Genomic DNA, 25137 nt, shown 5'->3' with positions numbered 1-25137 from the left:
TGTATAAGCTTTCATAGTTTTCCCTTATAACTGACTTATTTGTCTGGTGTTGATTGTGATCTCTCTTCTCTCATTTGTGATTTTATTTATTTAGGTCTTTTCTCTCTTCTTGTTGATAAGGCTGGATAGGGCTTGATCCTTTTTATTAATTATTCTGAAGAACCAGCTCTTAGTTTTGTTATTCCATTCTACTGTTTTTTTATTTCTGTATTGTTTATTTCTGCTCTCATCTTTATTTTTTCCCATCTTCTGTAGGCTTTAGGCTTTGTTTGCCATTCCTTTTCCAGCTCCTTTAGCTGTAGGGTTAGGTTGTGTATTAGAGACTTCTTCTTTCCTTTTTTAAAAACACATTTTATTTACTTTTTATGTATTTATGATAGTCACACAGAGAGAGAGGCAAAGACATAGGTAGAGGGAGAAGCAGGCTCCATGCACCAAGAGCCCGATGTGGGATTCAATCCCGGGTCTCCAGGATCGCGCCCTGAGCCAAAGGCAGGCGCTAAACTGCTGCGTCACCCAGGGATCCCAGACTTCTTGTTTCCTGAGGTAAGCCTGTATTGCTATGTATTTCCCCCTTTGGACTGCCTTTGCTACATCCCAGAGGTTTGGAGAAACATGTTTTCATTTTCATTTGTTTTAAATTTCCTCTTTAATTTCTTGGTTGCTCCATTCATTCTCTAGTAGGATGTTCATAATCTCCACGTATTTTTGGTCTGTCCAAATTTTTTCTTACTGTCAACTTCGAGTTTCATAGCGTTGTGGGCAAAAATATACAGGGTGTGATATCAACTTCTTGTACCTGTTGTACCTGTTGAGTGCTGATTTGTGGCCCATGAATGATCTGTTCTGGAGAATGTCCCATGTGCCCTTGAAAGGAATGTGTATTCTGCTTTAGGAAGAAATGTTCAGACTATATCTGTTGAGTCCCTGTGGTCCAGTGTGTCAAGGCTATTGTTCCCCTGTTGATTTTCAGCATAGACGATCGGTCCATTGCCATAAGTGGGTGGGTTTTAAAGTCCCCTGTCATTGTATTATTTCCAATACAGTCAGTTCCTGTATGTTTGTTGGTATTTTGTTTCCATATTTAGGTACTCCCATGTTGGCAGCATAAATATTTAGTTCTTTGATCGATATAGAAAGTCTTTTTAACTATGAAATAATGCCCTTCTTCATCACTTCTTACATTATTTGTTCTTTCTTTTTTGAGATTAAATATTTTATTTATTTATTCATGAGAGATACACAGAGAAGCAGAGGCAGAAACATAGGCAGATAGAGAGACAGACTCCCCAAAGGAATGCTGATGTGGGACTCGATCCTGGGATCCCAGGAACACACCCTGAGCCGAAGGCAGATGCTCAACCACTGAGCCACCAGGTGTCCCCCAGGGTTTGGTTTCAAATCTAGTTTTTCTAATATAAGTATTGGTCCTCCAGCTTTATTTTCATAACCATTAGCGTGATAGATGATTTTGCATCCCCTGACTTTCAATCTGCTGGTGTCTATAGGTCTAAGGTGAGCATCTTGTAGGCAGCATACTGATGGATCTTGTTTTTTTAATAACGATTTTATTTTTGAGAGCATGAGAGAGAGGGAGAGAGAGAGAGAGAGAGACAGAGAGAGAGAGAGACAGCGGAAAATTAGGCCAAGAGTGAAGCAGGCTCCCCACCAGGAGCCCAATATGGGACTCGATCCCAGACTCTAGTATCACAGCCTGAGTCAAAGGCAGAGGCTCAAACCCAGAGCCACCCAGGCATCCTGGATCCTGTTTTTTAAGGCACTCTGATTCCCTATATCTTTTGATTGGAGCATTTAGCATCAGCATTCAGAGTGCTTATTCAAAGATATGAACTTTGTGCCTTTGTGTTACTGGTAGAGTTGGTGTTTCTGGTGACATACTCTGGTCCTTTCTAGTCTTTGTTGCTTTTGGTCTCTTTTTTCCCCCACTAGAATAGTTCCTCTGAAAATTCCTTACTGGACTGGTTTAGTGGTCATGAACTCCTTTATACTTTGCCTGTCTGGGAAAATCTTTCTCTCTATCCTGAATGACACCCTTGCTGAAGAAAGAATTCATACAAATTGGACTCCAATAAAAAGAAATTTAAAAACTTAAAATAAATTTTTGCTATTATGATTTAGGAAAATGGCATTTAGGGGAAAAGCAGAAGCTGAAAGAGAGGAGGAAAATTTCACCATCCATGGCCTTCACAGGGACCTGGTGTCCTTTCCTAGGAGGGCCCCCCACTCCGGAGGATGCTTCCTGCCCCTCTGTGCTCCTTTTTGGAACACAAGAGGCACATCTCCGTGCCTCCAGCACCTCTGCAGTCATGGTTTATAGCGTCTTCCAGGTATCCTATTGGGGACCACAGCGTTGTGTATGTAACCATCCAGCTGCTGTTTGACAACATTGGGGGGATTCTGACTTTTGTTGGTTTTGGGGTGTTTGTGTGTCTATCACATGAAGCTATCACGTGCAGTTATCAGATCCTCTGGCTGGGTCACCCAAATGCCGCAATGGTTGGTACAACATCATTTCTGGTGCTGATGCTGGGTGGCTAGCTGGGCTCTCCTGGCCGACCCGGGGCTCGCTCCTGTCATGAATTTCAGCTGCAAGGTCAGCTGAGGTGGAAGGTCTGGCTCGGCCACATTCCCATGTCCGGCAGTGGGTCTCCCCAAGCGCCGCCTGCTTCTCTTCTCCCCGATGCCGCTCCAGCAGGGAGTCGGACCGCGGGGCTGCCCTGGGGGGATCTCCAGAGGCGCCGGGTGCCCATTACTGGGAGACTTGGGGAGCCTGTGTGTGGGAGTAGGGGTGGTGATGGGGCTGGGGGTCCTCAGTGCCCTGTGCTGCCTGGCCTTCAGGCTGAGAACCATGTTCACCCAGTCCCTACTGACTAGGGTGAGGAGGGTGCCCTCTACACACTGGTGTGAGATATCCAGCACCACAAGGTGTGCACAGTGAGTCCATTTGGTGAGGGTGGCCCAGGTGCGTGATCTGCAAGTGTGGGACCCAGGAAATATAACAAAAATCCCCTACCCCTGGACAAGCAGAGCAGGACTGATTCCATTTTGTGCTATACCCACCACCTCCTCTATGACCTCCACATGACCTGCTTATGTCTTAAGGCGCTGCCCCAACCCATTCAAGCCACTGGGCACACCCTAATCAGAAATAGGCTCATAACAAAGTAACTCTGCTTTGTGCCCGCCAAAACTGCACGCCGATTCTGACCAAAGTAATAGTCCAGGTCAAGTGGATCCTATAGGGTAAGGTGTCATTCAATCGGCCACCTGCGTGTTGACCAACACGACTGTGCAACTTTCTGTGTATCCCATGGGCCACTGGCCCATATAAAGCTGCTACGCCTCTTAGTCTCAGGGTCCAAATTCCTGCTCCACTGTGTCAGGTGCACTTGGACTCAAGCTCCAGCTTGTAAAGAAATCCTCGGAAGTTTGCCTCGATGTCGGCTCATCGGTGGTTTCTTGGATTTGCAATCCTGGGCACAACACAAGGGCCTACTGTCTTGACATCCTTTCCAGGGTCATGCTGATGGCCCCGCAGGCCCTCTGTTCCCCAGGCACACAGGCACAGAGATGCGGGGAAAGGAGGAAGTACCCCAGAAACCTGCCAGCCCCCGCCCCCTGACAGAGGGAACACAGACATCCCAGGTCCCTTTACAGAGACCCTGGTGACCTGAGGCTCCCTGGCCATCACTCTGTCTCAGGCCCTCCTGGCCCGGGGGCACAGGCTGAGTCCCAGTATAGTTTGTGGGGTTCTGACCCTGTCATCTGGCCGCCCCTGGAAGGTACGTGGGGACGTCAGCTTGTGTGCCTTGCAGTGCCCGTGCAGGGGCTGTTTGGGGCCTGGATGGTGCCCTCTCCTCCTCTCTGGGTGTCTCTTCACGCCCCATGCACAGAGTTCTGGGAGACACAGAAACGGGCTGGCTGTGCATTTTTGCACAACACTTTATTGACTTTTTACAGCAAAGGGGCTCAGAGCCTAATGCACGCCTTCCCCTGTGGAGGGAGACCTTTCTGTCCTTTAGGGGAGGGCAATAATCACACGGTGTGGAGAGGCGGGTGCTAGAGTCCACATTGTGGGAACATGTGTGGACTCCGGGTGGGGGCGTGTGTCCTGAGATTTCAGCCTGAGTGACTGTTCTGAGGACAGCAGAGATGACCTGGACCTGCAGCTCATGGGCTTCTGTACTGGGGCCCCGCAGGGCAGCTGGACACCTGCCTTGGGCCCTCTGGGTCCCCAATACCTGGAAGAGCCTGCCTCCTGGTGTGGGTTTAGGTGGGGCCAACCGGCCTATCCATCCTCTCCCTACCCTGGGGTGTCCCGGGATCCCCCAGTCTGCCCTAGGTTAGCGACCTGGATCTGTGGGGCATGCCCAGGGCCCAGGAGGCCACATCCACCTGAGAGAGGGCTCGCTCAGCCTGGGGCCAGAATCCAGGGCTGGCCAGGACCATGGGGGCCTGGATCCCATTAGTCTTTGTGTTGGGCCTGGGAGGGGCTCAATTCAACCTAGTCCCCACAGAGCACAGAGCCAGGTCAGCCCAAGTCCCTCTGGGTTAGGGGCTGGTGTCCTGTGCAGGGTGTGGCGCCCTCCAGGACAGACAGTGGGCAGAGGCAGGGCCCAATGTATCCTGTGCACCACTCACCTACACCCAGCCTTTCGGGGATCTCTGCCTTCCCTCCTCCCTGCAACCTCTGGGTTCTCTATGGGAGAATTGGGCTTCTGATGGGAGGAGGTTATCCAGAGAACCCCGGGGAGGTTGAGCATGTCCCACAGGGGGCAGCTGCACTGGGTCCTTGCTGGGGGCCGATGGTGTGGGGGTGGATGGTGTGGGGTAGGGATATGATGTTGGTGATATATTAGGAAGGTACAAATATTAGCCTTGAATCAATATTAAAATATTCTCATTAACCAAAGACCATACTTTATTCCGATTTCCTTAGTTTTTGCTAAGTTACCATCCCCCATATCCCATTCCATTTGTACTCATGTTTTCTTAGGCTCCTCTGGATTGTGACAGTCTTTCTGCCTTTCCTTCTTGTCGTTGAACTGGAACACTTTGAGAAGTAGAGTATATTGTAAAATTTACCTCAGTTGGGGGATCCCTGGGTGGCGCAGCGGTTTGGCGCCTGCCTTTGGCCCAGGGCGCGATCCTGGAGACCCGGGATCGAATCCCACGTTGGGCTCCCGGTGCATGGAGCCTGCTTCTCCCTCTGCCTGTGTCTCTGCCTCTCTCTCTCTCTCTCTGTGGCTATCCTAAATAAATAAATAAAAATATTAAAAAAAAATTTACCTCAGTTGGGAAATGTCTGTTATCTCATGATTAAACTCTTTTTGTGGATTAAATAAAGAGATATACTGCCGTTTTAATTATATCATATAAAGGATGAATATTATCAACATGATTTATCAGTCTTGGTATCAATCTGATCATCTTGCTGAGGTAGTGTTTGTCAGCTTTCTCCGTTGTAAAGTGATTATTATTATTATTATTATTATTATTATTATATTATCACTTTTATATACACATTTTCATATTATATTTTGTAGAAGGAAGTTACTATGTGTATTCCATACATATGAGTGGGAGGCTATGCTAATCAACTTGAGGGTGGAATGTCTGCACAACTTCTTTGAAATTCTTCTACATGGGAGATTTCTCTTCCTTCTGGGTTTGTTTGTTTGTTTGTTTCTTTTTAAAGATGTCATTTATTTATTTGAAAGAGAGAGGAGAGAAAAACCAAGAGCGAGAGGGGCAGATGGAGAGGGAGAAGCAGGTTCCCTGTAAACAGGGAGCCTGCCTTGGGAATTGGATCATGATCTGAGCCTAAGACAATAGCTTATGTGACTGAGCCACCCAGATGCCACTTTTTCTTTCTTTTTCCTTTTTTTAATAATAAATTTACTTTTTATTGGTATTCAATTTACCCACATACAGAATAACACCCAGTGCTCAGCCCATCAGTACACGTCACACATTCACCCCCACCCCCGCCCTCCTTCCCTTCCATCAACCCTAGTTCATTTCCCAGAGTTAGGAGTCTTTATTTTCTGTCTCCCTTTATGATATTTCCCACACATTTTTTCTCACTTCCCTTATATTCCCTTCACTATTATCTACATTCCCCAAATGAATGAGAACATACAATGTTTGTCCTTCTCCGATTGACTTACTTCACTCAGCATAATACCTTCCAGTTCCATCCACGTTGAAGCAAATGGTGGGTATTTGTTGTTTCTAATGTCTGAGCAAGGTCCACCTTTTCTCTCTCTTCATCTTCTGAGTCCCCTATGGTATGAATGTTATTGTTTTAATAAGTGGATGACTTCCCTACGTCTGTCTCTGTGGTCCATAACCATTCTTGTTTTGAAGGCTTCCACTTGGTACTGCATCTCACTTATAGCATTTTTAACGTTGCCTGACTAGATTTTAGTTCTTTTATTTCTACAGTAAAGGTTTCTCTAGTTTTCTTCTGTGCTCTTTTTCTAGCCCAGCTGTTGTCTTTATAATCATTGTTTTAAACTGTAGTTAGACATCATATATGTGTATTGATGAACTTCCTGGCTGTGAGTAGACCTCATGTTATTTTATGGAGGTGAATTTCTCCATCTCATTATATTTTCCAGAAAAGAAAGAAGGAAGAAAAAGGAAAAACAAGAAAAACAATAACAATTGCCCTCCCCCCCAAAAAAACAAAACAAAACAAAATAAAACCCAGATTATTTTGGCCTGCTTGTTAAAAGATTCTAAATCCCAAAATAGAAACAATTAAAGTGATCCCTGGGTGACGCAGCGGTTTAGTGCCTGCCTTTGGCCCAGAGCATGATCCTGTAGACTCTGGATCAAATCCCACGTCGTGGTCCCAGTGCATGGAGCCTGCTTCTCCCTCTGCCTGTGTCTCTGCCTCTCTCTCTCTCTCTCTCTCTCTTCCTCTCTGTTTGTGACTATCATAAATAAATTGTAAAAAAATTAAAAAGAATCACAATTAAAGTACTATGAAAGTAAAAGTAAGAAATATATAAGGTACATACATAGAAATTAAAATAAGGCGATTAATAAAAAAGAATCAAAGAAAATAAATGAAAAAAGAGCACAAAGTACAAAGGAATCTAGACCCTACTTTCCAGGCAGAGCTTAAGCTCTGCAGCCACTGTGGTCCAACAACTTGGTGGCAGCGAATGCTCTGTGTGGGGTCTGGGGATGGGCCATGGCGCTGATTGTCAGGTGCACATCTGCCTGGGAGATGAACCTGCGGGGGTCAGAGGCGGGGTGGGCGTCAGCGCCTCTGGGCTCAGCGGGCTGTGCTGCCCTGTTCCTGAGACCTGGCCCTGATAGGCGGGATGCAGGTGGGGTCTCTGGGCCCTCTGGCTCTGGGGCAGAGCATCCCCCACCCCAGTCTGCTGGGGCCTCCACAGAAGAGCGGCCAAGCCCCCAGGTCTCCGCGGCTTGTCTCAGAACCCTGTGTTCACTCTACCTGTGTCCGAGTTTCTTTTGGTTTTGTTTTTTTATCTCAGACTGTTGTGCCCAAGATTGCTAATCCGAGAAACCACCGGGAAGCTGACTCCAAGGCAAACACATGAGAGTTTATTTACAAGCTTGAGCTTGTGTCCAAGTATACCCGACAGAGCAGAGCAGGGACTTGGACCCTGAGGTGGGTTTTAGCTTAGTTTTAAGGGTTGGTCTCGGGATACTCCCGAAGGGCTGGAGCAATTCCTCAAGTTCTTTTTTTTTTTTTTTAACTTCTTTTTTTTTTTAAAGATTTTATTTTTTTTATGATAGTCACAGAGAGAGAGAGAGGCGGAGACACAAGCAGAGGGAGAAGCATGCTCCATGCACCGGGATCCCAACGTGGGATTCGATCCTGCGTCTCCAGGATCGCGCCCTGGGCCAAAGGCAGGCGCCAAACCGCTGTGCCACCCAGGGATCCCCCTCAAGTTCTGTTTACATTTTGATATGGGGCCTTCAAAGGCATTGAGATCTATTCTCATTCTAATAGGGGCTTCCTGCACTTGGCAGGGCTCAGTTTTTATTCTATTGTGGGGCTTTCCAGGGTATTAAGCTGTAAACTTTTGTTATTTTCTTGTAACTGAAGTAATGTAAATTTCAGCTCTTCTTCACAGGGGCCTGGGATGGCTGGACATGGGGAACGCTGAACTTAATGGAAAGGCCTTCATTTTCTCGGCCTCCTTGTGTCCCTTCCCCTGCCTATCTAGCTCCTTCTCCCTTCCCTGGAGCTCCTAAGAGAGCAATTGCTAATGACCTCAGCCTGGCAGCCTGTGTTGGGGGACAGGCCCAGGGATTTGGGATCAGGAAGACCTGGGGCTCGGGCGTCCCAGCTGTGCAGCGGGATTTGATGCTGCAACTCTTATTCCCTGAGGCTATATTGACAACTGACTTTGTACATAGAAAAGCTGTCCTTTCTCTTTATAAGACGAAGAGCGAGTCAAAGTGTTTTTTCTCTGCCCATCTGATTGCTCAGATTCCCAGGATAGATGTGGGCCCGCATCGACCCTGACAGGAACACCTGGGCCGCTTCAGGACCTGCAGGGAGGCTTCAGGAAGCTGTGGTGCTGCGTCCACTCTGTCAGGAGATCCGGGGCCACTCAGGACATAATTTGAGTCTTCTGGAAGGTGGGGGCCGCATCCATGGTGTCAGGAGCCTTGGCCTCCTCAGAATCCGCAGTGAGGCTATGGGAGGACTTGGGGCCACGCCCACACAACAGGACGCTGACGTCCTCAGGACCCTCGGTGTAGACTTCGGGAAATATGGGGATGCTTCCATGCAGACAGAAGACCCCAGCCTTGTCAGGGCCTGTGGTGAGGCGTAAGAAAAATGTGGATGCCGAATCCAAACTGACAGGAGTCTCCAGCCTCTTTAGGATCAGCACTTTGGCTTCAGGACATATGGGGCTGCGTCTATGCTGACAGGAGCCCACAGCCCCCTCAGGACCCGCAGTGAGTTTTCTGGGGGCCATGGGGCCATGTCCAGGCTGACAGGAGCCCTCGGCCTCCTGAGGACCTGCTGTGAGGCTTCCAGAGGATGTGAGGCATAGTCCACAGTGACAGGAGACCCGGCTTCCTCAGGACCCGCTGACTATGACTCAGGAACACGTGGGGCCACATCCACACTCACAGGATCCTGGCTTCCTCAGGGCCCCCTGGAGGACTCTGGAGGTGCCGTTGGGGGCCACGTCCACATGAGAAGGGACTACTCAGAACCACAGGGTAAGTGAATGGGTAGAATGAATGGTAGGGTCAGGGGAGGGGAGGCAGTTGGTGGTTAAGTTAGGTTAGATGTTAGGGTTTAGTGATTATGCTTATGGTTACAGATTAGAGGATAGCGTGAGGGATAAGGGTAAGGGTCAATGGTTAGGAGTTAGGCTGGGGGTTAGGGATTAGGGAAAGGGGTTAGGGTTAGTGTTAGGGACAGGATTTAGAGTTACGGTTAGGGTTTAGGCTTAGGGATTAGGGCAGGATGTTAGGAGTTGTGGTTAGGGTTATGGTTAGTGTTAGGGTTGTGATTAGGTTTGCAGTTAGGGTTAGGGGTTAGGGTGTGAGTTAGGGTTAGGGGTTAGCGTTAAGGGTTAGAGTTAAAGTTAGGCCTAGGTTGAGGGTTAGGGCGAGGGTTAGGCTTAGATAGGGTTTAGTGCTAGTGTTAGGGTTAGTGTTTGGTTAGGGGTTAGGGATGGGGTCAGGTCAGGGTCAGTGTAGGGTCAGGGTACGGTTTTGGAAAAGGGTAAGAGATAGGGTTAGGCAGTGGGTTAGGGATTAGTTTTAGGGTATGGGTAGTGTACAGTTGGGGTATGAGATAGGGTTAGTATTAGAGGGTCAGGTTTAGGGTACAAATTAAGGTTAGGAATAGGATTTGAGTACATTAAGTTAAGGTTAGGGTTAGAGGTTAGGGTTACGATTAGATTTAAGGTAAGGGTCAGGGTTAAGGAAACCTCAGAATAGGTTTAGGAGTTAGGGTGTGGCTTGGCAGGTAGGTTCAGTGAATGTGTTTCGGTCTTGGGGTTTGTGTTTGGTTTTTGATTAGTGATAGTTCTTGTTTAAGGGTTAGGTTAACATTAGGCTTAAGTGTAGGGTAAGGGTTATGTCTGTGTATGGTTAGAGTTTGGGTCTTGGCATGTGCCTGCACTGGGACTCCTAGCATCTTGGGCAGTTTAGTTTTATGCACTCTATTTAGGTTTTGGTTTCAAAGATAGCCTGACTCCACCAAGTCAGTGGCCTCCCCAGAGAATCAAAATCCAGTCTTCTCTGGGGTGAGAATAGGCATGGCAGGATTCTCATGAGCTGAGCTAAGGAGGGGATTTGTGGCTCTAAAGACTCTTTGTTTAGATTTTCAGTTGCCTTTCTGATTTTATCTCTTGTGTGCACATGTATCCTCTATACTACCAATTATTATTTTAAAGTTTTACTTGAATTGCTCTTTGTAAACACAGTATGATATAGTTTCAGGTTTACCACATAGTGATTCAACCGTTGAATACAACGCCTGGTACTGGTCACAGGTGCCCTCCACTGTCCCCATCTCCTGATTTCCCACCCCCCACCTTCCTCTGGTATTTATTAGTTTATTCTCTGTGGTTAAGAGTGTGTTTCTTGGTTTGCATCTCTCAGCCACCCTCTGCCCCTTTGGCAGTTTGTTTGGTTTCTTAAAATTCACCTGTGAATGCAATTGTATGTTATTTGGTATCTGTATTCTCTGACTGACTGAGTTCATTTAGCATAAGTCCCTTCCACTTCTCCCACGTCATTGTAAATGGCTTCGTTTCATCCCTTCTGATGACCCAGTGATGTTGCAGTGTGTATATTTAACACATCGTCTCTGCCCATTCATCTGTCGATGGACATCTCGGCTCTATACACAGTTTCGCTGTTGTTGATAACGCTGCTACCAACACTGGGCTGCATGTTCCTCTTAAAATCTACTAAACTACTTTTGTATCCTCGGGGTAAATACCTAGCTGTGCAATTTTGGAATCGTAGGGTAGCTCTATTTTTAACGTCTTTTTAAATTTTTTTTTATGATAGGCACAGAGACAGAGGCAGAGACACAGGAAGAGAAAGAAGCAGGCTACATGCACTGGGAGCCCGACGTGGGATTCGGTCCCGGGTCTCAGGGATCACGCCCTGGGCCAAAGGAAGGCACCAAACCACTGCGCCACCCAGGGATCCCCTATTTTTAATTTCTCGAGGACCCTCCAGACTGTTTTCCACAGTGGCTGCACCTTTATTTATGTATTCATGAGAGACACAGAGAGGCAGAGTTATAGGCAGATGGAAAATGAGGCTTCATGCAGGGAGCCTGATGTAGGACGTGATCCCCCAGGACCCCGGGAACATGACCTGAGCCAAAGCAGATGCTCAACCACTGAGGCACCCAGGTGCCTTACTGATTCAATTTCTTTGCTAGTTATGGGTCTCTTCCTATTTTCTATTTCTTCCTATTTCAGTTTTGCTCATTTGCACATTTCTAGGGATTTGTCCATTTCTTCCAGGTCTCCCAGTTTGTTAGTGTATAATCTTTCATAGTATTCCCTTATAATAGTCTTATTTTTCTGGTGTTGATTGTGATCTCTCTTCTCTCATTTGTGATTTTATTTATTTAGGTTTTCTCTTTTCTCGTTGATAAGGCTGGCTAGGGCTTGATCCATTTTATTAATTGTTTGGAAGAACCAGCTCTTAGTTTCATTATTCCATTCTACTGTTTTGTTTTTTTCTGCATTGTTTATTTCTTCTCTCATCTTTATTTTTTCGCTTCTTCTGTAGGATTTAGGCTTTGTTTCCTATTCCTTTACCAGCTCCTTTAGGTGTAAGGTTAGGTTGTGTATTGGAGACTTCTTGTTTCTTGAGGCCTGGATTGCTATGTACTTCCCTCTTAGGACTGCCTTTGCTACATCCCAGAGGTTTGGAGAAACATGTTTTCATTTTCATTTGTTTTAAATTTGATCTTTAATTTCCTGGTTGCTCCATTCATTCTCTAGTAGGATGTTCATAATCTCCACGTATTATTGGTCTGTCCAATTTTTTTTCTTACTGTCGACTTCGAGTTTCATAGTGTCATGGTCCAAAAATGTACAAGGGGTGATATCAACCTTCTTGTACCTGTTGTACGTTGAGGGCTGATTTGTGGCCCATGATATGATCTTTTCTGGAGAATGTCCCATGTGAGCTTGAAAGGAATGTGTATTCTGCTTTAGGAAGAAATGTTCAGACTATATCTGTTGAGTCCCTGTGGTCCAGTGTGTCAAGGCTATTGTTCCCCGGTTGATTTTCTGCATAGACGATCAGTCCATTGCCATAAGTGGGTGTTAAAATCCAATGTCATTGTATTATTATCAGTGATTTCCTGTATGTTTGTTGTTAATTGGTTTCTATATTTAGGTACTCCTATGTTGGCAGCATAAATGTTTAGTTGTTTGAACGTTTTTTTTTAGTAAATTTATTTTTTATTGGTGTTCAATTTACCAACAAACAGAATAACACCCATGCTCATCCCGGCAAGTGCCCCCCTCAGTGCCCGTCACCCATTCACCCACACCCCCTGCCCTCCTCCCCTCCCAGCATCCCTAGTTACTTTCTCAGAGTTAGGAGTCTTTATGTTCTGTCTCCATTTCTGATATTTCCCACACATTTCTTCTCCATTCCCTTATATTTTTTTCACTATTATTTATATTAACGCATTGAATGACAACATACATTTGTCCATCTCCGATTGACTTACTTCACTCAGCATAATACCCTCCAGTTCCATCCACGTTGAAGCAAATGGTGGGTACTTTATCGTTTCTAATGGCTGAGGAATATTCCATTGTATACATAAACCACATCTTCTTTATTCATTCATCTTTCAGGGGACACCATGGCTCCAACCACAGTGTCGCTATTGTGGACATTCCTGGTAAAAACATCGGGGTGCAGGTGTCCCGGCATTTCATTGCATCTGAATATTTTGGGTAAATAGGGAAGAGTGCAATTTCTGGGTCATAGGGCAGGTCTATTTTTAACACTTTGAGGAACCTCCACACAGTTTTCTGGAGTGGCTGCACCAGTTCACATTGCCACCAACAGTGTAAGAGGGTTCCCTTTTCTCCGCATACTCTCCAACATTTGTGGTTTCCGGGCTTGTTAATTTTCCCTATTCTCACTGGTGTGAGGTGGTATCTCATTGTAGTTTTGATTTCTATTTCCCTGAGGCAAGTGATGCAGAGCATTTTCTCATGTGCATGCTGGGCATGTCAGTGTCTCCCTCTGTGAGATTGCTCTTCATGTCTTTTGCCCATTTCATGATTGAGTTCTTTGTCTCTTTAGTGTTGATTTTAAGAAGTTCTTTATAGGTCTTTGAAACTAGCCCTTTATCTGATACATCATTTGCAAATATCTTCTCCCATTCTGTAAGTTGTCTTTTAGTTTTGTTGACTGTATCCTTTGCTGTGCAAAAGCTTCTTATCTTGATGAAATCACAACAGTTCATTTTTGCTTTTTTTTCTTTTGCCTTCATGGATGTATCTTGCAAGAAGTTACTGTGGCCAAGTTCAAAAAGGGTGTTGCCTGTGTTCTCCTCTAGGATTTTGATGGACTCTTGTCTCACATTTAGATCTTTCATCCATTTTCAGATTATCTTTGTGTATGGTGACAGAGAGTGGTCTCATTTCATTCTTCTGCATGTGGATGTCCATTTTCCCAGCCCCATTTATTGAAGAGACTGTCTTTCTTCCAATGGATAGTCTTTCCTCCTTTATCGAATATTAGTTGACCATAAAGTTCAAGGTCAACTTCTGGGTTCTCTATTCTGTTCCATTGATCTATTTGTCTGTTTTTGTGCCAGTACCACACTGTCGTGATGACCACAGCTTTGTAGTACACCCTGAAATATGGCATTGTGATGTCCCCATATGAGGTTGTCTTTTTTAAATTCCCCTGTCTATTCGGGGTCTTTTCTGATTCCACACAAATCTTAAATAATTTGTTCTAACTCTCTGAAGAAAGTCCATGGTATTTTGATGGGGTTTGCATTAAACGTGTTCATTGCCTGGGTACCATTGACATTTTCACAATGATAATTCTGCCAATCCATGAGCATGGAATATTTTTCCATCTCTTTGTGTCTTCCTCAATTTCTTTCAGAAGTGTTCTATTGTTTTTAGGGTATATCCTTTACCTCCTTGGTTAGGTTTATTCCTAGGTATCTTAAGCTTTTTGGTGCAATTGTAAATGAAATTGACTCCTTAATTTCTCTTTCTTCAGTCTCATTGTCAGTGTATAGAAATGCCATTGATTTCTGGGCATTGATTTTTTATCTTGCAACGCTACCAAATTGCTGTATGTGTTCTAACAATCTTGGGGTGGGGGCTTTTGGGTTTTCTAGGTAAAGTATTATGTCATCTGAGAAGAGGGAGTGTTTGACTACTTCTTTGCCAATTTGAATGCCTTTGATGTCATTTTGCTGTCTGCTGAGGCTGGGACTTCCAGTACTATGTTGAATACCAGTGGGAGAGTGGACATCCCTGTCTTGTTCCTGATCTTTGGGGAAAGGCCTCCAGTGCAGCCCCACTGAGAATGATATTTGCTGTGGGCTTTTCCTAGATTGCTTTTAAGATGATGAGAAATGTTCCTTCTCTCCCTATGCTCTGAAGTGTTTTGATCAGGAATGGATGCTCTATTTTGTCAAATGCTTTCTCTGCATCTAATGAGAGGATCATATGGTTCTTGGTTTTTCTCTTGCTGATATGATGAATCACATTGATTGTTTGACGAGTGTTGAACCAGCCTGTGTTCCGAGGATAAATCCTACTTGGTCATGGTGAATAATTTTCTTAATGTACTTTTGGATCCTATTGGCTAGTATCTTGTTGAGAATTTTTGCATCCATGTTCATCATGGCTATTGGTCTGTAATTCTCCTTTTTGGTGGGGTCTTTGTCTGGTTTTGGAGTTAAGGTGATGCTGGCCTCATGGAACGAATTTGGAAGTATCTATCTCTTTCTAACTTTCCAAACTTCTTTAGTAGGATAGGTATGGTTTCTTCTTTAAACGTTTGATAGAATTCCCCTGGGAAGCCTTCTGGCTCTGGACGTTTGTGTCCTGGGAGGTTTTGGATGACTGCTTCAATTTCCTCCCTGGTTTTTGGCCTGTTCAGGTTTTGTATTTCTTCCTGTTCCAGTTCTGGCAGTTTCTGGCTTTCCAGGAATGCGTCCATTTCTTGTAGATTGCCTCATTTATTGGTGTATGGCTGTTCATAATATGTTTTTAAAATCGTTTGTATTTCCTTGGTGTTGGTAGTGACCTCTCCTTTCTCATTCATGATTTTATTAATTTGAATGTTCTCTCTCTTCTTTTTAATAAGGTTGGCTAATGGTTTATCTATCTTATTAATTCGTTCAACGAAACAACTCCTCCTTCCGTTGATCTGTTCCACGGTTCTTCTGGTCTCGATTTCCTTGAGTTCTGCTCGAATGTTAATTAACTCTATTCTTCTGTTGGGTGTAGGATCTATCTGCTTTTTTTTTGCTCTAGCCTCTTTATGCGTAAGGTTAGCTTTTGTATTTGAGTAGTTTGCTGTTTTGGAATAGATGCTTATATTGTGATGTCTTTCCCCCTTAGGACTGCGTTTGCTGCATGCCAAAGATTTTAATGGTTGTATGTTCATTCTCATTAGTTTCCATGAATCTTTTTAATACTTCCTTAATTTCTTGGTTGACCCTTTCATCTTTTAGCAGGATGATCCTTCACCTCCACGTGTTTGAGCTCCTTCCAAACTTCTTGTTATGCTTTAGTTCTAATTCCAAGGCGTTATGGTCTGAGAATATGCAGGGGACGATCCCAATCGTTTGGTATTGGTTCAGACCCTATTTGTGACCAAGTATGTGGTCTATTCTGGAGAAAGCTCCATGTGCACTTGAGAAGAATGTGCATTCAGTTGAGTTTGGATGTAAAGTTCTGTAGATTTCTGTGAAATCCATCTGGTCCAGTGTATCATTTAAAGCTCTCGTTTCTTTGGAGATGTTGTGCTTAGAAGACCTATCGAGGGTAGAAAGAGCTAGATTGAAGTCACCAAGTATAAGATAATTATTATCTAAGTATTTCTTTACTTTGGTTATTAATTGGTTTAAGTATTTGGCAGCTCCCATATTGGGGGCATATATTGAGGATTGTTAAGTCCTCTTGTTGGATAGATGACTTAAGTATGATTTAGTGTTCCTCTTCATCTCTCACTACATTCTTCGGGGTAAATTTTAGTTTATCTGATATAAGGATGGCTACCCCTGCTTTCTTTTGAGGAACATTTGAATGGTAAATGGTTCTCCAACATTTAATTTTCAGATTGTAGGTGTCCTTCTGTCTAAAATGAGTCTCTCTTAGGCAGCAAATAGATGGGTCCTGCTTTTTTATCCAGTCTGAAACCCTGGGCCTTTTGATGCGGTCATTAAGCCCGTTCATGTTCAGAGTTACTATCGATATATATGAGTTTAGTGTCATCATGATATCTATTCAGTTCTTGTTTTTGTGGATTGTTCCACTGAACTTCTTCTTAAAGGGGAATTTTAAGAGTCCCCCGTAAAATTTCTTGCAGAGCTGGTTTGGAGGTCACATATTCTTTCAGTTCCTGCCTGTCTTGGAAGCTCTTTATCTCTCCTTCCATTTTGAATGAGAGCCTTGCTGGATAAAGTATTCTTGGTTGCATGTTCTTCTCATTGAGGACCCTGAATATATCCTGCCAGCCCTTTCTGGGGTGCCAGGTCGCTGTGGAGACGTCTGCTGTTACCCTAATGCTCTTCCCCTTAAAGGTCAGGGATTTCTTGTCTCTTGCTGCTTTAAGGATCTTCTCTTTATCTTTGGAATTTGCAAGCTTCACTATTAAATGTCGAGGTGTTGGATGGTTTTTATTGATTTTAGGGGGGATCTCTCTATTTCCTGGATCTGAATGCCTGTTTCCCTTCCCAGATTAGGAAAGTTTTCAGCTAGGATTTGTTGAAATACTTATTCTGGCCCTCTGTCCATTTTGGCGCCCTTGGGAACCCCAATTACATGTAGGTTTTCTTCCTCAGGCTGTCGTTTATTTCCCTTAATCTGTCTTCCTGGTCTTTTAATTGTCTGTCTCTTTTTTCCTCAGTTTCCCTGTTTGCCATCAACTTGTCTTCTATGTCACTCCCTCGTTCTTCTACCTTGTTAACCCTCGTCGTTAGGACTTCTAGTTTGGATTGCATCTCATTCAATTGATTTTTACGTTCTGCCTGATTGGATTTAAATTCTGCAGTCATGAAGTCTCTTGAGTCCTTTATGCTTTATTCTAGAGCCACCAGTAGCTGTATAATAGTGCTTCTGAATTGGCTTTCTGTCATTGAATTATAATCCAATTTTTGTAACTCTGTGTGAGAGAGGACTGTTTCTGATTCTTTCTTTTGAGGTGAGCTTCTCCTTCTAGTCATTTTGCTCAGTGCAGTGGCCAAAAACAAATTGTATTGGGAAAAGGAGAAAAAGAGAGGCGAGAAAGAAGGAAAGAAAAGAGAAAAAGAAAAAAGAATAAAGGAAGATAGAAGGAAAAAAGAGAATAAAAAGAGAAAATAAAAGAAAGAAGGGGGAAAAGGGAGGGCGAAGCAATCAGAAATCAAAAAATAAAACATGGGGGAGTATCTTCTGTTTCTGTATACTTTAAGTCCCTTGACTTCCCCTGGAACTTGTCCATCTAGCTGGACTTCTGGGGCGGGGCCTGTTGTGCTGATTTTCAGATGTTAGCACTTGGGGGAGCTGTTCTGTCCACTTCCTGGTGGAGGGCTCAGTGGGCGTAGTTTACCCTGTGAGGCCTCTGGAGGAACAACCCCAGTGACAGCGGCCAGCTCTGGATACCTGTATTCAGCACCCACAGTAACTCCAGAGCAGTCCATCTGCAGGGCCTGGAGGCTCTGGGATGGGACCGCTGATCTGCTCAGCTCTGGGCAGGAGTGTCCTTGCTGTCCTGGGCCATCCGAGCCTCTGCCTGTCAACGGGGAGGCCTAATCCTGGGCTGTGTCCTGGCGCCCTGTGCTCTGGGGCCTGCGCTGTTGGATTCACGCTCCTGTCTGTGCAGCCGCCTCTCCCCGGAGCTGCCGCCCAGCCCCTCTGAGCTGCTCCTGGTCGGGCAGCCCCCTCTGGGAGCCGCCGCCTGAGCACCTCCGAGTTGCTTCCGGAGCCGCATAGCCCCCTCTGCACGGAGCCACTTCCTCTGCTTGAGGCACTGCCACCAAGCTGCTCCCGGGGCATGCAACCTGCTCCACGCAGAGCCCTGCCCGAACCCCTCTGAGCTGCTCCCAAGTCAGTGCACGTGCCCTGCAGCACTTAGGGAGCTTGGTGCACTCTCCTGGGAGTGCAGGTGTCTCTTAGTGTCCCAGGGAGCCCGTGGGTATCCCCGCCCTCCTGGGGTCCAGCTCTGAATCCCTGTGGTCACCATTCTGCCCAGGAAGATTGGTGCAAATCCTGCTTCTCTGGAACAAAGCTCTCCTGACCAGGGGGTACACCGCCTGGCCTCAGCCCAGCTCCTCGTGGGGCCCCACCCCTTGGATGCCTTTTGTTTCTTTATTTCTTTTTCCCCTGTCATCCTACTTTGATAGAAGCGTGAACTTTTCTCACTGTAGCATTCCAGCTGGTCTGTCTTTAAATCTCAGGCAGAATTCGAAGATTTTCAGGATGATTTGAAGGTTATCTAGGTAATTTGGAGGGGACACGTGACTTGCGGACCCTACTCTTCCGCCATCTTGCCCCTCCTCCTGTATGTTGCCTTTTAGCTTTGGTTGTTTCATTCACTTTGCAGAAGCTTTTCAATTTGATGAAGTCCCAATAGGATTTTTGCTTTTGTTTCCCTCACCTCAGAGGCATATATAGAAAGAAGATCCAATGGCCAATGTCAAAGTCATTGCTGCCTATCTTTTCTTCTTTATATGTTTTTTGGTCTCACATTTAGGTCTTTCATCCATTTTGAATTTATTTTTTATATATATGGTGTAAGAAAGTGGTCCAATTTCATTCTTCTGCATGTGGCTGCCTGGTTTTCCCAACACCATTTGTTCTTATCCTGCAGTCAGGGTTAGGGTTTGTTGAAGAGACTGTCTTTCTGCCATTGGATATTCCTTCCTGCCTTGTTGTCCATTATGGGTCATAGATATTTGTTTGTATCTTGTTTTGGCTTTCCATTCTGTTCTACTGATCTAAGCATCTCCTGTTGGGAGATTCTTGATTCCTGATTCAATTTCTTTGCTGGTTAACTGTCTGTTCAAATTTCTTATTTCTTCATTTTTAATTTTTGCTATGTTATATATTTCAGGGAATTGATCTATTTCTTCCAGGTTCTAGGTTGCTGGCATATAATTTTTCATCATATTCTCTTATGATCTTTTGTATTTCTCTAGTGTTGGTTTTTATTTCTCTTTTCTCATTTGTGATTTTGTTTGGGTCCTTTCTCATCTTTTTATCTTTTTTCTTTTTTAAAGATTTTATTTATGTATTCATGCAAGACACAGAGATGCAGAGGTATAGGCACAGAGAACCTGAGGCTCCATGTGGGGAGCCTGATGTAGGACTTGATTCCCCAGGACCCGGGATCATGACCTGAGCCAAAGCACATGCTCAACCACTGAGGCACCCAGGTGCCTTGCTGATTCAATTCCTTTGCTAGTTATGGGTATGTTCACATTTTCTTTCTTCCTATTTCAGTTTTGCTCATTTGCACATTTCTAGGGATTTGTCCATTTCTTCCAGGTCTCCCAGTGTGTTAACGTATATTCTTTCATAGTATTCCCTTATAATTGTCTTATTTTTCTGGTGTTGATTGTGATCACTCTTCTCTCATTTGTGATTTTATTTATTTAGGTCTTTTCTCTTTTCTCGTTCATAAGGCTGGATAGGGCTTGATCCATTTTATTAATTATTTTGAAGAACCGGTTCTTAGTTTCATTATTCCATTCTACTGTTTTTTATTTCTGTATTGTTTATTTCTGCTCTGATCTTAATTTTTTCCCTTCTTCTGTAGTCTTTAGGCTTTGTTTGCTATGCCTTTTCCTGCTCCTTTAGGTGTAGGGTTAGGTTGTGTATTAGAGACTTCTTCTTTTCTTTTTTTTAAAACATTTTATTTAATTTTTATTTATTTATGATAGTCACAGAGAGAGAGAGAGGCAGAGACATAGGCAGAGGGAGAAGGAGGCTACATGCACCAAGAGCCCGATGTGGGATTCGTTCCCGGGTCTCCAGGATCGCGCCCTGGGCCAAAAGCAGGCACCAAACTGGTGCGCCATCCAGGGATCCCAGACTTCTTGTTTCCTGAGGTAAGCATGTATTGCTATGTACTTCCCTCTTTGGACTGCCTTTGCTACATCCCAGAGGTTTGGAGAAACATGTTTTCATTTTCATTTGTTTTAAATTTCCTCTTTAATTTCCTGGTTGCTGGGGATCCCTGGGTGGCGCAGCGGTTTGGCGCCTGCCTTTGGCCCAGGGCGTGATCCTGGAGACCCGGGATCGAATCCCACGTTGGGCTCCCGGTGCTTGGAGCCTGCTTCTCCCTCTGCCTGTGTCTCTGCCTCCCTCTCTCTCTCTCTCTGTGACTATCATAAATAAATAAAAATTTAAAAAAAATTTCCTGGTTGCTCCACTCATTCTCTAGTAGGATATTCATAATCTCCACGTATTTTTGGTCTGTCCAAATTTTTTCTTACTGTTGACTTCGAGTTTCATAGCATCATGGTCAAAAATATACAGGGTGTGATATCAACCTTCTTGAACCTGTTGTACCTGTTGAGGGCTGATTTGTAGCCTATGATATGATCTGTTCTGGAGAATGTCGCATGTGCACTTGAAAGAATGTGTATTCTGCTTTAGGAAGAAATGTTCAGACTATATCTGTTGGGTCCCTGTGTTCCAGTGTGTCAAGTCTATTGTTCCCCTGTTGATTTCCTGCATAGACAATCGGTCCATTGCCATAAGTGGGTGGGTGTTAAAATCCCCTGTCATTGTATTATTATTAGTGTGTTCCTGTACGTTTGTTGGTAATTGTTTTCCATATTTAGGTACTCCCATGTTGGCAGCATAAATATTTAGTTGTTTGATCCTGATAGAGAGTCTTTTTGACTATGAAATAATGCCCTTCTTCATCACTTCTTACAGTATTTGTTCTTTCTTTTTTGGGATTGAATACTTAATTTATTTATTCATGAGAGATACACAAAGAAGCAGAGGCAGGAACATAGGCAGAGGGAGAGAAAGGCTCCCCAAAGGGATGCCGATGTGGGACTCGATCTTGGGATCCCAGGAACACACCCTGTGCTGAAGGCAGATGCTCAACCACTGAGCCACCAGGTGTCCCCCAGGGTTTGGTTTCAAATCTAGTTTTTCTAATATAAGCATTGGTCCTCCAGCTTTCTTCTCATAACCATTAGCATGATAGATGATTTTCCATCTCCTGACTTTCAATCTGCTGGTGTCTATAGGTCTAAGGTGAGCATCTAGTAGGCAGCATACCTATGGACCTTGTTTTTTTAATAACGATTTTATTTTTTAGAGTATGAGAGAGAGAGAGAGAGAGAGAGAGGCAGAAAATTAGGCCAAGAGAGAAGCATGCTCCCCACCAGGAGCCCAATATGGGACTCGATCCCAGACTCTAGATCACATCCTGATTCAAAGGCAGAGGCTCAAACCCTGAGCCACCCAGGCATCCCGGATCCTGTTTTTAAAGGCACTCTGATACCCTATATCTTTTGATTGGAGCATTTAGTATCAGCATTCAGAGTTCTTTTTCAAAATATGAACTTTGTGCCTTTGTGTTACTGGTAGAGTTGGTGTTTCTGGTGACGTTCTCTGGGCCTTTCTAGTCTTTGTTGTTTTGGTCTCTTTTTCCCCACACTAGAATGGTCCCTCTGAAAATTCCTTACTGGACTGATTTGGTGGTCATGAACTCCTTTATACTTTGCCTGACTGGGAAAATCTTTCTCTCTTTCTATCCTGAATGACACCTTTGCTGAAACAAGAATTCATATAAATTGGACTCCAATAAAAAGAAATATAAAAACATAAAATAAATTTTTGCTATTATGATTGTGGAAAATGGCCTTTAGTAGGAAAAGCAGAAGTTAAAATAGAAGAGGAATGATTTCACCATCCATGGCCTACACAGGGACCTGGTGTCCTTTCCTAGGAGGGCCCCCCACTCCGGAGGATGCTTCCTGCCCCTCTGTGCTCCTTTTTGTAACACAGCAGGCACATCTCCGTGCCCCCAGAACCTCTGCAGTCATGGTTTATAGCATCTTCCAGGTATCCTATTGGGGACCATGGCATCGTGTATGTAACCATCCAGCTGCTGTTTGACAACATTGGGGGGATTCTGACTTTTGTTGGTTGTGGGGTGTGTGTGTGTGTCTATCACATGAAGCTATCACATGCAGCTATCAGATCTTCCGGCTGGATCACCCAAATGCCAAAATGGTTGGTACAACATCATTTCTGGTGCTGTTGCTGGGTGGCTAGCTGGGCTCTCCTGGCTGACCCATGGCTCGCTCCTGAGGTGAATTTCAGCCAGAGGGTCAGCTGAGGTGGAAGGTCTGGCTCGGCCACAATCCCATGTCCGGCAGTGGGTCTCCCCGAGCGCCGCCTGCTTCTCTTCTCCCTGATGCCTCTCCAGCAGGGACCAGACCTCGGGGCTACCCTGGGGGTTCTCCAGAGGTGCCGGATGCCCATTACGGGGAGCCATGGGGCAGCCTGTGTGTGGGAGTAGGGGTAGTGATGGGGCTGATGTTCCTCGGTCCTCTGTGCTGCCTGGCCTTCAGGACAAGCCCCATGCTCACCCAGCCCCTACTCACTAGGGTGAGAAGGGTGCCCTCTACACACTGGTGTGAGAGATCCAGCACCACAAGGTGTGCACAGTGAGTCCACCTGGTGAGGGTGGCCCAGGTGCACGATCTTCAAGTGTGGGGAACAGGAAATTTATCAAAAATCCCCTACCCCTGGCCAAGCAAAGCAGGACTGATTCAATTTTGTGCTACAACCGCCACCTCCCCTATGACCCCCACATGACCTGCTTATGTCTTAAGGCGTTGCCCCAACCCAGTGAAGCCGCTGGGTACACTGTAATCGCAAATCGGCTCATAACAATGTAACCCTGCTTTGTGCCCGCCAAAACTGCACGCCGATTCTGACCAAAGAAATAGGCCAGGTCAAGTGGATCCTATAGGGTAAGGTGTAATTCAATCGGTCACCTGCATGTGGACCGACACGACTGTGCAACTTTCTGTGTATCCCATGGGCCAATGGACCCTATAAAGCTGCTACGCCTCTTAGTCTCAGGGTCCAAATCCTTGCTCCGCTGTGTCGGCTGCACTAGGACACAAGCTTCAGATTGTAAGGAAGCCTTGGGAGTTTGCATCGGTGTTGGCTCCTCAGTGGTTTCTCTGATTCACAATCTTCGGCACAACACAAAGGCCTACTGTCCTAACATCCCTTCTAGGACCATGCTGACCGCCCGGCAGGCCCTCTCTGCCCCAGGCACACAGGCACAGGGATGCGGGGAGTGGAGGAAGTGCCCCGTACCCGGCCAGCCACGGCCTCCTGGAAAGAGGGAGCACAGACCTCTGGGTCGCTTTGCATAGATCCTGGTGACCTGAGGCTTCCTGGTGTCCCTCTGTCCCAGGCCCTCCTGGCCCATGGGGCACAGCCTGAGTCCCAGTAAAGTCTGTTGGGTCCTGACCCCGGCATCTGGCCACCCGTGGAAGGCACGTGGGGACGTCAGCTGGGTGTTCCTGGCGGCGCCACTGCAGGGGCTGGTGGGGCCTAGGTGGTACCCCCCCTCCTCTCTGGGGGTCTCTCCATGCCCCGTGAACAGTGTTCTGGGAGACACAGAAGCGGGCTGGCTGTGCATTTTCACACCACAAGACTATTGACTTTCTACAGTAAACGGGCTCAGAGCCGAGGGTGCACGCCTTCCCCTGGCGATGGAGACCTTTCTGTCCTTTAGGGAAGGGCAAGAATGACATGAGTTGGGGACGGTTGCCGGAGTCCCCCACCTGGAAGCATGTGTGGACTCTGGGTGGGGGCGTGTGTCCTGAGGTTTCAGTCTGAGAGACGGTTCTGAGGACAGCAGAGCTGACCTGGACCTGCAGCGCATGGGCTTCTGTGCTGGGTCTCCACAGGGCAGCTGGACCCCGGCCTCAGGCTCCCTGGGGCCCCAGCACCTGTAGGAGCCAGCCTCCTGGTGTGGGTGCGGGTGGGGCCCACCATTCAGCTGTGAGAGGGCTGGCTCAGCCCGGGGCCAGAATCCAGGGCTAGCCAGGGCCGTGCAGGCTGGATCCCATTAGTCTTTGTGTTGGGCCTGTGGTGGGGGCTCAAATCACCCCAGCCCTCACAGATCCCTGGGCCAGGCCAGCCCAGATCCCCATGGATTAGGGGCTGGTGTCCTGTGCAGTGTTTGCCGCCCTAAATGAGGGACAGTGGGCGGAGTCAGGGCACAGTGGGTCCTCTGCACCATCAACTGCACCCACCCTGACGGGGGCTTCCTGTCTTCCCTCCTCCCTGCAACCCCTGAGTACTCTATGGGACACCCGGGCTTCTGATGGGATTAGGGTATCCAGAGAACCCCGGGGAGGCTGAGCTTGTCCCACAGGGGGCACCTGCATCGGGTCATTGCTGGGGGTCAATGGTGTAGTGGTGGATGGTGTGGGGGCAGGGGTATGATGGTGGTGGAGTGTGGGGGATTGTGTAGGGGTGATGCTGTTGGGGTATAGTGTGAGTGCGGATTGTGTGGGGCTGTGTGGGAGTGAGGGGGATGTGTAGGTGGGATACCATTGGGGATGATGATGTAGGAGGATGGTGTGAGAGTGGGGAATGTGGAGGATGTCGTGGGGGGCCTGCGGACACAGGAAATCTCCTTCCTCTATGATACTAAGGAGACATCTACAGTTAAAGGCGACTAGTCTGGGGTTTGCAGTGACACCTGCCCCTGGGGGTCCGTGTGGTCAGTGCAGGGCCCTAGCTGGACCGGGGGCATTATCTGGGGGTCATTTTACTATATATGCTTTCAAATTGCAAATTGTCTCAAATTAAATGCATAAAATTTAGAATAATATAAAGCACCGAGAGTGGGTGTCACTCTGACCCGTCCGACCCT

This window comes from Canis aureus, chromosome 32, assembly GCF_053574225.1.
Source record: "Canis aureus isolate CA01 chromosome 32, VMU_Caureus_v.1.0, whole genome shotgun sequence".
NCBI lineage: Eukaryota > Metazoa > Chordata > Mammalia > Carnivora > Canidae > Canis > Canis aureus.
The sequence above is the reverse complement of the archived record's forward strand: the minus strand, read 5'-3'. Positions refer to the sequence as shown.